General features: G+C 50.6%; 1 protein-coding gene and 1 long non-coding RNA gene across 3 annotated transcripts in view; one reads left to right on the top strand and one right to left on the bottom strand.

Moving 5' to 3' along the window:
• Positions 1-13,904, top strand: part of LOC141998857 (E3 ubiquitin-protein ligase TRIM21-like) — a 302,786-nt gene that overhangs the window by 229,452 nt on the left and 59,430 nt on the right. The gene's annotated exons all lie outside the window — the stretch shown is intronic.
• LOC141998771 (uncharacterized) overlaps positions 10,088-13,904 on the bottom strand; it is a 33,557-nt gene continuing 29,740 nt past the window's right edge. For both annotated transcript variants that reach the window (XR_012641918.1, XR_012641917.1), the window contains exon 3: positions 10,088-10,273. This is a non-coding gene — a long non-coding RNA (uncharacterized LOC141998771). The remainder of the gene's footprint in view (positions 10,274-13,904) is intronic.

The following is a 13,904-nucleotide window of genomic DNA, read 5'->3' as shown; positions in this document are numbered from 1 at the left end:
ATTAAGGCCACAGCTTATGAGAAGTGCAGACGCAAGAAGAGAAGAGCTGTGCAAAAACTGAAATACCACTTGGAACCTAGCCCAAACAATGCAACATGAAAAATAAACTCATCCTGTTATACAGTAATAGAGCTGGTTCAAAAGGGTTTTACACTGACAATGCAACCTTTGAACTAAAAATGCCACTTTGGATTACATTGATCATTTGAAAAAAGTTCCCTTTTTAAAAAAAACATTTTGGATTTCTCTGCCCACTTGAGAGAGAACGTGGAGTTTTTCCCACCAAAACTAAACAAAAATTTGATAATTAAAAGCATTTGCAAATAAGTGTGAAGAATATGTGGGGGGGGGGGAAGTGGTTTCTCCTTCAATTTTCATGCACCTCTCCACCCTCGCTATTTTTGACGAGTTCTAATTATGAATAAATGTCTGTATGTACATGAATGATAAATATGTCTGCAACCAAAACATTTACAAACAAGGGCTCTCATCAGGAGCACTGAGGTCACATGACGCAGAGAAACACCCAGGCCTGCAGGGTTCACATTCTCAAAGACATAAACCGCCCCAGGATGGGAATGTCACATACAACACAGCGTGACTGGCACGGGTTGGTTAGGTACATATTTTGCTGTTGCTGGCAAATTGTGCTTTTTTGAGGTTGGGGGGGGAGTTATATTTGAAAGGAGTTCTTCATCCTCTCCCACTCCCATCCAGGGGTGCCGGAACAGGGGGGACCAGAGCCCACCACTTTTAACTGGCCATAAGTGTGACTGACTGGATGATGGGGGAGAGAAGGGAGCGGGGGGGGGGCAGGATTTGGGGGGCAAGGGACAGCGTGGGAACTCAGGGAGAAAGGCGGGGTGAGGGGGGGCCTCAGGGAAAGGGGCAGTTTGAGGGGGCAGGACCTCGAGGAGAAGGGGTGGCACAGGGGCTAGGCCACAGTTTGGCTGCCAGCAGCCCCCCCACTTTTAGGAAGATTTTGCCCATTCTGCCCTCATCCCAAATAAATTTGTTACAGTAAGAAAACTTTGAGCAACAAGGAGACTCAGAGACCCACCATATAACCGCTAAAATCCTCTCCCGCCCCTGGAGCTGGGCAAACAGGATTTTTTGGTCGCTGGCCATTCCAAAAAAGAGATGGAAAAAAACTTGTTTCAGGTTGAACAAAACTAAAATTTTTCCAAATTTTTGATGAACCAAAAAGCTTTAAAAAAAAAACAACCCAGGAACATTTCAACGGTTGTAACTTTTTGAATTTTTAAAATAAAACTGAAGGACCTTTTTAAACAAAAAATTGTTTCAAATGAAAAATCAAAATGGTTTGTTTGGAAAGTGTCTAAACGAAATGCTTCGACTTTTTAAGAACTGGGGGGAGGGTCTGATCGTGAACAATTCAGCAGACTGGATATGAATTTGCAAACTGCTGAATCTAAAATCGGTTTAGATGAAAAGTTTCGCCCAGTCTCATCCCCACCATGGAGGGGCATCGTAAGAGGGATGAGCTCTTCTAGCTGGTTCCCCAGCCCAAGTCTGTCTCCATTTAATGGGTCCCTGCCCCCCACTCCGGTTTAGGGTTGCCAATTTTAATTGGACGTATTCCTGAAGATTTTATCACATGACATAATCTTTAATTAAAAATTAATCTTTAATTCCTGCAGACTCCCGGTCATCCTGGAGGATTGGCAATGCTACTCCAGTTTCCTGGGCCACACCCGTGTCGCCACCTAATGGATCCCTTCCTCTGGGTTCCTGGGTAAAGCGTCTGTCCTCCATTAGCAGGTCTCCTTCACCATTCTCCAGGGCTGGGTCTCCATTCCTCTTTCTGGTCCCCGTCCCTGTCACACACTGTGGGGAGCTCATATTCCTGTGAATCCTGCGGACTTCCAGGCTGCTGGGACGGATGAGTCAGCAGCTTCCTGAAGACGAGTCGCGAGTAGGCAAACACTTTTCCTCTACCTTTTCAAAACCCACATCGGTATAGTAAGACTAGCACCCCCACCACTGCCACCACTCCAAGCACCATGAGACGATTCCAGGATGCTGGCTCTGAAACAAAAGAGAGAGAAAAGCCCCATTACTAAGGGACTCAGTTAAATCATCCCACTGCTTAATCCAGAAGATTAAGACATTTCTGGGATACAGTAAGAGCTGAGTTGGGTCGTGTGCACATGGGCACCACTCAGAGCAGCGGGAATGAGATCTCCAGGCTCATTATCCCCATCGGCCAACCTGATGGAGGGAGAAAGGTGAGCCCGGCAAAGCAGCCCCTGTTCCAGAGTCTGGGAACTGTGATTTTTAAGATGCTCCAGGATGGGGTCCCTCAGGTCTTAAGGTTAGAGGGGACGGTTAGGATCATCTACTCCAGTGTCTCCTGAAGCGTGGGGAAGGGCTAGCCATGGTGGGAAGGGTGGGGTTTGAAGATGTATCCATGAAAATGGGGGGTGGGGTCGCTAACACATAGCTGATGGGTGAGGGGTACGATTGGTTTCTTTGCCTTGAGGAGGGGGCTCAGCTTTTAAAAGTTTTGGGAACAATAATTTAGTCTGAGCCCTGGCATAACCCAGGCCAGAGAACGTAGCCTACTGATTCCTGCACCCAGTCCAGTGATTTATGGCACTGACTTGGCATTGAGAGGGATTTTATCATAGGCTTAAATCCAGCTGCAGAAGGGAAAGGGCATTAGAAGCTGAAAGACCCCAGAAGTGGCTCTGGTTTTCTCCTTGAAATAACCACCCGGGGCTGATTTTCCCCGGCCCTGCGCCTTGCAGTCATGCACCCAGCGCCTAGTGAGTTCGGAGTGCAGGCAGGCTCCCAAATCCAGACAGCGGCACTTCACATCCACTTTGCCCTGGCGTCAGGGACTGCCCTGAGTGTCCATCCTGCAAACACTTACGCACCTGAGTCCTCCCACTGCGATCCAAGGCTACTCCTACAGATGGAGTTAAACACGTGGCTAAAGCGTTTGCAGAGGTTCCAAAGAGCTGAGGCTCTGTGCAAAAGGAACATTACTTCACTTATTCCAATCTTGGGTTTATGAGATGCTCCTGCCCGCCCTCTCCCTTCACAGCTCAGTCTCCCACGCAGTGGAATTCTCCAAGGAACTTCCCACTCCAAGAGACCCTGGACACTGTGGCCAGCGCTAGCTACCCCTCTGGCCCAATCCCATGTTTCAGGACATAGTCTGAATGCCACCGAGGTCAGTAATTAATTCCCCACCTGCATTTACAGCATGGTAAAACTATCCATGTATGTTACAGAGGGTTCTTGCTTTCCCTAGAAGCATCAGGTCTTGTCCCCTGGGCTGGATCAGACAGGACAGCAGCCTGAAATATCCTACGGCATTGGCTTGAACTCAGACTGACCCTGTGGAAAACAGGCTACAGCTCACTTTAAAAAAATAAAAAATCAAAAATCAATTCATAAGGAAGACTAGAGGTAAAATTTCCAAGTGCACTTAAGTCACTTTGGTGCTTTTGAAAATTATGCCCTCTAAAATCAGCCCCGATCCCTGCAGCAGCCACTCCTGTAAGCTGTCAAGTTCTGGCCCATTCCTGTAAGTTTGGGTTTGTGGCGTTTTTAATGCAAGCCACGTTACATGCCACAAAGAACCCTGGGTGGTAAATTTTAAAATACAACAAGAAAAACAGGAAGAGGAAAAATATGCTCCATACGTGCAAGTTGATCAAGTTAGTGTTGTCATAGGAAACTTAACTTGTGTGTCCGAACCATACAACATTACTGCTGCACTAATATTGTTTTTGCATCTAATTATTTTTAAATAGCAAAGAGAAAAAAATAATGTGCTTAATAACAGTGCCATCTGGGCTTTGAGTTTTAACAACTCTTCACAGCAGAAGAAAGATTGGTGTTCTCCTTTGCCTTACGCCTCGGTCTTAATTCTCAGAAGTGACAAGTTTTCTTGGCTCAGCAGAGAGGGATGGGAAAATGGGGATCGAAGTCACCCTTTTGTTCCCCCAAGTTTCGTCTGCCTGGTGCCTGAAATAGCACCTGGCATAAAACTTAGAGCACCACTGAGGCTGTCTGTTGTTTCGACCTTCAGGAGGAGTCCACCCAGAATCCTTCTTTTTGTAGTGTTGGTAGGAAGGTCTCTGTGGGTTAGTATGTTGTTCAGAGGTGTGTTGAAAATATTCCTTGAGTCGGAGACGTCGAACATAGGATTCTTGGTCACCACAGAACGGTATCATGTTCGTGGGGGTGGAGGGGCAGAAGGAGAGGCCCCGAGATAGGACAGATTCTTCTGCTGGGCTAAGAGTATAGTTGGATAGATTAACAATATTGCTGGGTGGGTTAAGGGAACCACTGTTGTGGCCCCTTGTGGCATGTAGTAGTTTAGATCGTTTAGTGTCCTTTTTCTTTTGTAGAGAAGCAAAGTGTGTGTTGTAAATGGCTTGCCTAGTTTTTGTAAAGCTCCCCAACACCACTTTCTACAAACCATTACCCTCTGATCCCACTGAGGCTAACCAAAAGTTAGTGCCTGTCTCACTACCCGCAACCTGCAAGGTCTCGTGCCAGCAAAGGGAAGCTGCTCCCAGATCCGGAGCTGCATTCGCATGTCCTGAGGGCTGTCCTGCACCATGGTCACCACGGGCAGGTAGGTCATGAACCTCCATCTCTGTCCCAGCTGCAGGATGGCCTCTGGTGCCTGCTCCCTCAGGCACCTGGAGATGCTGAAATAGGGCTGGGATTGGTAGAGCAGGAGGACACCCCAAGAGGTTAAGAAATGACAGGGAGAGCCTTTTTCCTCCTTGGGAGAGTACGGTGTCCCTCTGTGGGGACTCTCTTCCTGGCAGATGCTGTGCTTTCCTTCCTGGACACTGCCAGGAGGCCCAGCTCCCAACCCTAGCAGCTTGGCTGTTCCATCCCCTACTGTGTACCGAATCTGCCTTTAAAGGACTATCCAAGCCCCTCCCAGGCCTGCTCCCATTGCGGGTCTCTCTCCTGGCTGAGCACAGGCTGTCCTTATATCGCCCAGCAGGCCTGGATCCTAGTTACATGCTGCTCCTTCTCATGTGACTCCCTGCACTTATTCCCTTCCCTGGGGGATAGGTTCAGTTGAGCTACTCCCCCTTTCATGGCCATCTCACCCTGGGACAGCCTGAAACTGGAAACCTGTGCTCGAACAGTAACTGTTTGCTAGGAAAGGTGCTGAAGACACAATGGAAGAGGAAATCCTTTGGACTGGATTGAAATTATTCCAAAGGAAAGTGAATGAGAGAAAATGTCCAGCATTATCCTCCTAGCGAAAGAAAAATATTAAGGTCAGAAAGGACCTTTCTGTCCATCTTCTGTGTAACACAGGCCCTAGAACGGCACCGAGTGCTTCCTCCGGAAAACCTATGACATGGGACTGAGCCAGAGCACATCTTCTGGAAAGACATCTCCATGCATTCGAGCCAGCTGGTAAGAAAAAATCTTTCTTCTCCAGTAACGTGAAGTTAAAGGACACGGAGAAGAAGAAAACCTCTACTCAGGTTGTTACTGGAGCTGAAGCAGAGAGGCCAGGACAAACACGGCTAGGGCCCAGGACTGACTATCAGCAGCTCTGCCGTTTTCTATTCCTGGCTTTTTGACCATGAGCGAATCTCTTTGCTTCTGTGTGCCTCAGTTTCCACCACTATAAAATAAAGCTACTCAAGGTTCTGTTTTTTTCTCTCCTGTTTTTCAAAGTGGGACACTTAGATACATTTGGGGCCTGTCTACGCTACCGGTCTAGAGTGTATTTGTAAGCTGATGACCCCCACATGTTGTTCAGGAGCTATGGATGACACAAGCTCCTACGTTTGTTCTGTGCTTAGCCCCTAGGGCACAGCTGCGCTGGGCGGCCTTTTCTTGCTGTGCTATGTGGAGCAGGTTCTGGGCACTAGGGATATGAAGAGGCTCTCAAGGACTAATTCTTGAAAATAAATATCAATGAACTGCAACCCAAATAAAAGATCACTGCTGCTAACATTGGTTCACGATAAAATAGTAGCAGAGTGGTAATTAATGATGAAGACAAGGCAGTGACACAGAGCAATCGGATCCCTTGATAAGCTGGACCCATTCAAAGAAAACAAGTTGGAAAAGAACCAACTGAAGGGTCCTATAGCTAGCAACAAAGCATGCAGGCCACAGCTACAGAATGGGGAAGTGTATCCAGGAAAGCACTGAGCGTGAAGAGGATTTAGGGGCCATGCTGGGCAAGCCATTCAACAGGAGCACCCCGGGTGATGCTGTGGTGAACAGGGCTAAAGCCATCATTAGATGTATGAAAAGAGCAGTGAGGAGCATAGGGAGGTGACACACCATGAGGAAGATGGATCATGGAATCCTGCATCCAGTTTTGGCGTCCACCTTTGAAAAAGGATTTTGAAATATTGGAGATGGGGCAGCAAAAAGCAATGAAACGTTTTGAGGGCTGGAGAAAAATGCCTGCGAGTGAGCGATTGAAAGAGCTCAGCCTGTTTAGATGATAAAAAAGATCGGGAGGTGATGTCATTGAAGTGTTGAAGTGACCTCATGGAGAGAAAATATCGGGTAGGAAAGGGCTCATTAATCTAGCAGAGAAAAGCATAACAAGACCCAGTGGCTGGAAACTCAAAAGAGACCAATTCATATTAGAAAAAGGGCACACATATTCAACAGTGAGGATGAATCACCAAAGGAACAAACTAGAAAGGGAAGTGGTGGGAATTCCCCAACTCTTGATGTCTTCTAATGAAGACTAGATGCCTTTCTGGAACGTGTGTAGTCAAAAACTAGCTACTATGCTCTCCAGAAAGCAAGTGATATGCGGGGGGTCAGATGACATGCTCTAATTGTCTCTTCTGTCCATAAAGTCTGCTAATGTACGAAAAACTGAGAGTAGCATGGGGAGACACCTCTGATGTTTTACTGTGTTCGGCTTGAGCCCACAATGAACGCTCATTGAGTGGGGTGATCCAGGGGAAGCAGCTGAAACATCCAATGTGGCTGGACAGGAGCAGGACATCAGCACTGCAGGGGAGCGGTGGGTGTGGCAGTGACATCACAAGGGCCTTTGGCAGGACCTCAGCCTATTGGACAAAGATGGTGGGGAGGCGAAGATCTCACAGAGAGATCTTGACATCAGCCAGGCAGGACAGGGGTGCAGGACAGGGGCAACCTCAGAGATCCCTGTGGCTTTGCTTCAGCACGTCTCCTTCTCAAGGTCTCTCTTGGAGGACTGAGAGAGAATTCACTTTCACGTTCATGAGCGCAAGAAGGACCCTCTTCGGAGTTTTCTCCTTTTCTTTTAGTGGTTTTGCTCGAAAACAGACGTTCCTGTAGAGAAGGTAAGAGCCTCTGAGAGGTTTGGAACCTGTTCAGTCTGATCCCTCAGGTGCCGGCTGATTTTTAGGAAAGGAAAACACTAGATTGTGGGGGCAGCATTTTATTTCCGACCTAGGACTTTGTCCCTTAGAATTACTGGGGACATTGGGGTTTCTCCTTTTTGTTTTCCCTTTTCCTGTCTCTCCCTCCTTTCTCGTCTTCTCTTGTGTCTTTGTCCTTTCCCCCTGCTTTCCTTTCACCACCAGGACCTGTCTGTGCATGTGGAGTTGGGGATGGGGGGTTGCACTCCAACTCTCATTGCAGGAGGCCCTCCCAAAGACATGTGGCTGGAATGGTGCTCTAAGAGTGACTCCCTCCAGTGGTGACCTGGGACATGTGGTGAGAACTCTCAGCTTTCTGCTTCTCAGAGTCTCAATGCTGATTGGGGGAGCTGGGGGCTATTGTGAGGGAGGAGGCTCAGGTCCTTGTTACTCTCTTTTAAGACCAAGAAAATAAGCCATAACCAAACACGTATTTGATTGCTCTTGCCGCTTTTCTCCATTCATTGTCTTTGAGTAATTCATGATTCTTTCTCTAATGGCCTAGTTCTTCTAAAATACTTACTAAATAATTAGGTTTTAATAAAGCCAAATGCAAACCCATACCTCCAGTAACAAAGGAATCAGGCGGCACCCTACAGAATGGGGGACAAACCGCTGGAAAGCAATGACCCTGAAAAGGATTTCGGGGCCATAGTGGATGAGCTGCTCAGCATGGTCTGTCAATGTGAAACTGTGGTAAAAAAGGTTAAAGCCATTCTTGGATGGATAGAGGAGTGAGTACGGAAAGGGAAGTGAAACAACATTGGTGAGACTGATGCTGGAATGTTGAATCCAGTTCTTGTGTCCACATTTTGAATATTATGTTCAAACAATTGGAGAGGGTACAGAAAAGATTCGTAATTGAGTGATGGGGATGATGCCTTCTAATGAGACATTGAAAAAGCTCAATCTGTTTAGTATATACAAAAGACAAATGAGAGGTGAGTTGCTTGACTCCATGGAGAGAAAATGTTGAGTATAAAAAAGCTCTTTTATGTAGCAGAGAAAGGCATGACAAGACCCCATGGATGGAAACAGAAATCAGAAAAAGTATAATGACAATAAGACCCAGATTTGTAAGAGGGTGGTTTTTCATTGGCACAAAGTACCAAGAGAAATGATGGCTTCTCCATCTCTTGATCTCTTCGAATAAAGACTAGATGCCTTTCTGGAAAATGTTTGAGTAAAAGAAAAGCCCAGCTCTTCTGACATACAGGAGGCCTTAGGATACGCAGGGGATCAGATTAAATGCTCTAACAGTTCCTTCTGGCCATAAAGTCGACTAACTTGTGAAAACCTAATTGCGGCCTGGGGAAGAACCTCTGCGTTCCACTGTGTAGTCGGTGTCATCCCCACAAGGAAGAGTCATTGAGTGGGGTGATCCAGGGGAAGCAGCTCAAACATCCAGTGTGGCTGGACAGGGGCAGGACATCAGCACTGCAAGGGAGGGGTGGGCGTGGCAGTGACATCACAAGAGCCTTTGGCAGGACCTCAGCCTATTGGACAAAGGTGGTGGGGAGGCGATGATCTCACAGAGAGATCTTGACATCAGCCAGGCAGGACAGGGGTGCAGGACAGGGGCAACCTCAGAGATCCCTGTGGCTTTGCTTCAGCACGTCTCCTTCTCAAGGTCTCTCTTGGAGGACTGAGAGAGAATTCACTTTCACGTTCGTGAGCGCAAGGAGGACCCTCTCTGGAGTTTTCTCCTTTTCTTGTAGTGGTTTTGCTCGAAAACAGACGTTCCTGTAGAGAAGGTAAGAGCCTCGGAGAGGTCTGGAACCTGTTCAGTCTGATCCCTCAGGTGCCGGCTGATTTTTAGGAAAGGAAAACACTAGATTGTGGGGGCAGCATTTTATTTCCGACCTAGGACATTGTCCCTTAGAATTACTGGGGACATTAGGGTTTCTCCTTTTTGTTTTCCCTTTTCCTCTCTCCCTCCTACCTTTCTCTTCTTGCTTCCTTTGTCCTTTTCCTCTGCTCTCCTCCCACCAACAGGAGCTCTTTGTGTGGAGCAAGGGCCAGGGGGGTATGGGAGGCCCTCACAGAGAGGTGAGACTGGACTAGTGCTCTGAGAGTGATCCCCTCGGTGGTGACCAGGGCCATTCTTTGGGCTATTTGATGAGAACCCTTAGCCTCCCACCCCTCAAAGTCTCAACCTTGATTGGCTGAGCAGGAGGCTATTGACAGGGAGGCAACTCTGGTCTTTGTTGTTCTCTTTTATGACCAAGCAAATAAGTCACAACCAGTTATAAGTTTGACCAAAGTGGATGCTGCTCTCCATTCATTGTCCCAGAGCTGTTCATGATCCTCTCGAACATTCCAATTCTTCTCAAATACTTGCTGAATAATTACTAGGAACAATTGTTGGTCTGTAGCTCATTTGAGGGCAACTCTGCTACTGACTGGCTGCATCAGCTATTTTATTCTTTTGAAATTGTTAAGAGCAGCAACTACTTAGCTCAGACTGAAGCATCTCATCTAATTTTCTAGATCATAGTGTCTCCACTTTGTGTACAACGAGACAGTTGAATGCACTGTGACGAACAGGAGATGCTCTTGTTTTGCAAACAAATATTTTTGCAAAGAATTTTCATCCTACTTCTTATGATTTCAAGAAACAAAGTGGTTTTGTCTGAATGGATTTTCTGACAGAAAACGGTTTCCATGAAAATGTTCACACCTTATTTCCTGGGCTTTATCCCTGCCTCCAGGGGGTTGTTGTCTGTTAGTTAGAACAGGAGTCAGGACTGTTGTCTTCTCTTTCTGGCTCTGTCACCGCTTTGCTGTGTGACGCCTTGGGTAGGTCCAACGGGAATAGGGTCAATTCTCTAACTCCAGGCAGCAGGGAGACTGGGTGAGATAAGGGATGTTAAAGCCGTCTGCAAAGGAGAAAGGGATGTTTCCAGGTGTTGAATGTCAAAAATTCTAAACTTTGCTAAAATGGTTAGTCTAGAGAAACAAGAACTAGTTGGAGCCAAACTTTAACCATTGTCTTTTTTAAAGCCCATTCAGGGATGTGAGTCCCAGAGAGCCATAGAGAGGGGGAGCAACTTGCCCAAAGTCCCACAGATCAAGAGGCAGCAATGGAAGCAGGAGTGACCCTCCCTCTCAAAGGCAGGGGGACCAGACATTAGGGCCTGGTTGCAATTGCCAGCTGTGGGAGGGAGTGTGCGGCAGGGGTTAGTGAAGGGGTCCATCCATGGCTCTGACACTCAGTGTGATCCTGAGCCGGTAGCTGAGGCCCATTTGCCATCAATCGGGTTGGGGTCCCATCGCTACAGCCCAGTGGGTTTGGGAGGCTCCAGAAAGGTGTGTAAAGTGCTGGGATGTCAGGATCTTGGAGGCGCTCTCACCTCCGCCCTAGGGCAGTGTTCTGCACCCCCCTGCTGCTGGCTGAGTTTCTCCGTCCCTTGGCAATAAGACAGACTCTTGTTTCCACAGCCAGTCAATTGCCCTACTGTCATCACCCTGCCTGCTGGCTGGGCAGGGTAACTCCTGAGGTCACCACCCTCTCCAGCCTGCCTTGGGCTTGGAGAGTGAGGAGGAGGGCGAGGGACGTCTGCTGACCCTGAACATCCACCATCCATCATCCCATCACTGAGAGCAAGTGAGTGGCATTCGGGTTCCTCGGTGGCTTCCCCTGTCTGTGTGGGGAGAGGCAGAAACAGGGGGAGAGAATATTTCCAAAGGGGGATTTCATTTGCAAACAGCCCTCAAGAGACCCTCACTCTTAGACCAGGCAGAGGCTTCTCCAGAGCCATCTCCAGTGTGTTTGGAAAGGTTCCAGCAATGGGGCTCCCAGCCGTTCCCTTGTGGGACACTGTTCCTCAGGCTGAGAGTCTCTGAGCTGGGCCAGACCCTGTGAGCTGCTGAGCCTGGAAATCAATGGGGAACGAGGAGGGCCCTGGTCTTCCTGTGTCAAGAACTTTTTTGACTTTGATGTGGGGAATGGTTTCCCAGGAAAAGTCCGGACTCGTGGGTTCTGATCCTTCTCTAGCTGGCGTGGGAGAGTGGCCTGGGACGACAGGAGGGGGCTGCTTGTCCAGAGTAACCGATGGTCTTTGGGACTGACCCCATTGCTCGAAAAGGATGAGACTTACTAGCTATTGCAGCAGCAGGGATTACGAGGGGGAACGTTGGTAGCAGATCATGCAATGAACTCCTGCCCGTGTGTGTAGATGGCACTCCCTGCACTCCTGTGGGGGCAGAGGGGGCTGCTGGGGTTGGAGCAGGGAGGAGGAGGGAGAGAAAAGGCCCGTGAGTGAAAGACTGCCTTGAGCCCAGACTCACCGCTGCTCCCCGCTCGGTTCCAGGATGGCCTGGCTCCTGCGGATGTTCAGGAAGAAGGCTCTGCAGGTGGCCCCAGAGCCTGAGGGAAGCAGCTGCCATCTTCCCAAGGGGCAGAGTAACCCCTGCGTCCCCGCTGGCGGGGAAGCAGGTCCCGTCCAGGCCAGACGGCGGAAGTGCCCGGCCTTCTGGAAAAGGAAACCAGCTCCCGGCGCAGGCGCCGAGCTGGGAGAGGCCCCGACCAGGCCCCAGTGGAGCTGGCCCAGGCTGCGGTTTCGCAGACAGGACCCAGCCCAGGAGGGGCGCCGGGCAGGGTGGCTCTGGGGCTTGTTGTGTGGGCAGCAGCGGCCCCAGGAGCCCAGCCCTCGTTCCCATCAGGAGGCATCGCCCTGCCCGCTCACTGAGGACCTTCCAGCCCCCGCAGGCCAGGAGGTGGAAGGTCCGTGTCCCAGCACCGCAGCACCTGGGCCTCTGGCAGCAGCCAGGCCGATGGAGGCCACTGCTTTGTTCCAGGTGAGGAGCCAGGCTGGCTGAGGGAGGGCTGAGGACGGGATGTGAACACCCTGGGCCCAGACACTCTCCCAGTGATATGGGGATGGGTCCCCAGCCCAGGTCTCTGGCCTGAGCCACGGGAACCCCACGGACAGCAGCAGCAGTCACACAGCTGCCCCTTCCGCACGGGGACCTGGGGGTGGGGCATGAAGAGCTGCTGCCACTTTAGTCCTTGTTGCTCTGGGGCTGGGGGAATAGGCACCTCCCATGGAGTCCTGGCCAGTGGAGGGGGGGCTCTGCTCTGGGCTTCTGAAGCTGTTGCGGGCTGAAGGTATACCTGAAAGGGAGGTTTGGGGCCCGATCTGCCCTGGGTGCCTGAGGTGGGAAGGGGGGTCTTGAATCCTGCTCTACCCACCACGCCCCTGTCCTTCCCCCAAGTGGCAGCAGGCATCACCCTGTTACCTTCTCTCCCTGGTGCAGGGACCTCCCTGGATTCGGAGCAGGAGGAAGGGGTGGTCATGGCCACAGATGAAGCTGCTCTCAAGGTCATCCGAGAGCAGCTCCAGTGCAGAGAAAAGGTACAAATGTTCCCCACCTGGGCTGGAACCAAGATTGCCCTGTCCCTTCCCAGCATCCCCACCCTCTGCCGAGGGTCTTGTCCCTCATGATCAACCATCCCTAATGGGGCCTTTTTACATCCATGATGTGGGACCCCCAAGATGGGGGTGTTTGTCCCACAACAGCCGAGGTCGTCTCCCCCCACAGGAACTGTCCCAGTTCCTGATCCCGCTTGTGTAGGAGTTGTGGGGGATTTGGACAATAGGCGGGTCCCCACAATCCCCCATTGAGGCCTGAGCCCTGGAGCTAGTGTGGGTGGGGCAGGAAGGTCCCTAGCTAACAGGTTCTCTCTCGCTATACCCCACTCCTGGTGGGTCCAGGATGAGGGGCAGCAGCTCCTGTTCCTTCAGGCCATCTACCCCCCATGTCTGGCTGCACGGGAGAGAGGGGAGGACACGCTGGAGCTGCGCTGCTGCAAGGTGGCTGTGGTGAAGAGGATTGTGCTGAGTGAGACACGCCATACGGCAGCTGGAGGGAGGAGAGAGACATGGGATTGGCAGGGGTATGGCCAGGCTAATGGGTGTGGGCTGGGTGGTGTTGGAGGGGGCAGCAGGGGACAAGGATTGCTGGAGCTGAAGACTGGGGAGAAGAGAAGGGAGAAATTCTGAGATTGGTCAGTAGTGGGCAGTGGGGGACTTGTGGGGCTGGAGGGCAGCTGAGAGTGGGGGACAAGGAATCACATGGTCCCAGCTCAGTCGTCAGGAAGGGGCTGAATGGGGGCAGTTTTGACAGGGAGGAGGAGAGAAGGGGATTGGGAGTGAGAGGGGCAGGAATCCAGGAAGGGGGACAAGACTGATGGGCAGGAAGGAATGGGAGGAGCGGGAGGTGGTGGGGGATCCTGCTGGCCATGTGGGACACTGGCTGTGTCATCTCCTCACTGGGAGGTGTCAGTCGGGCCTGAATCTCACACGCTCCTTTGTCTCCTTCGCGTCTCACAGGAGCTCATCGTGGAGCTTCCCGATGACTCATCACCCAGCGCCGTCCTCGCCCACTCCATGGCTGCAGTGGGCAACCTCTGGTACCGAGACAGCCCCACCCCGCTACCCCGCCGGCTCCCCTCCCCCAGTGCTGCTCAGGCCCAAGGCTGGGAATCACCGTCACTGTCCCTCCCAG

This window comes from Natator depressus, chromosome 14 (genome assembly GCF_965152275.1).
Source record: "Natator depressus isolate rNatDep1 chromosome 14, rNatDep2.hap1, whole genome shotgun sequence".
NCBI classification, from domain to species: domain Eukaryota; kingdom Metazoa; phylum Chordata; order Testudines; family Cheloniidae; genus Natator; species Natator depressus.
This window is presented reverse-complemented; position numbering and strand designations above follow the sequence as displayed.